The sequence below is a fragment of the Hippocampus comes genome, unplaced genomic scaffold, assembly GCF_001891065.2.
Source record: "Hippocampus comes isolate QL1 unplaced genomic scaffold, H_comes_QL1_v1.1 scaffold174, whole genome shotgun sequence".
Classification (NCBI taxonomy): Eukaryota; Metazoa; Chordata; class Actinopteri; order Syngnathiformes; family Syngnathidae; genus Hippocampus; species Hippocampus comes.
The window spans coordinates 3677126-3677844 of NW_017805983.1; positions in this window are offsets into that span (position 1 = coordinate 3677126).

Genomic DNA, 719 nt, shown 5'->3' on the forward strand with positions numbered 1-719 from the left:
TTGCCGGCGTCAACTATTTCGAGTCGCTAAATTCAGTTTAAATTCATCTCTCCTTTTATTATTTATAATTTTATCTGTGGTTTTATTGTTCTTGTTTTGATTGTAAAGTGTCCTTGAGTGTTTTGAAAGGCGCTTATAAATGTAATGTATTATTATTATTATTACTTGATCACAATTGATCTGATTATAAACTAAAAAATAATCTCATTCTGTCTTCAGTAAAGAAACTTTGATTCTTCATCATATCCTCCACATTCAATGCTTCATGAAATAAAATGCACACATGTACCAATTTTGCACACACACTCAAAATACAAGCAGGAAAAAACCTAAATTAAACTTCAATTAACTCTCATTGTATGCCAATAAAGCATGAGACTGTTGCTTAAAATTTGTAGTTAGGGATGCCTCAGGTTTGGTTTGGCTAATCCAGTGTTTTTCAAACCCTGTGCCGCGGCACAGGGTGAAAAGGGTGAAAACATATTGTCAGGTGTGCTGTGGGAAATTATCCAATATGTATGCATGTGCGGTCAATCGCCCGGCAGAGTGATCGCGTAGTACTCTTCCATACCAGTAGGGAGCAGCAGCAGCTAGCGAATTGCTTTGTGCTTCGAGACAAGCGAAGTTTCCGGCGCGAGGCGATACAATGACAGCTCTCTTTCATTTGGATTTACTTTTACCGGAGATGCAACGCCACCGACTCCGTTGTGCTTGCTATG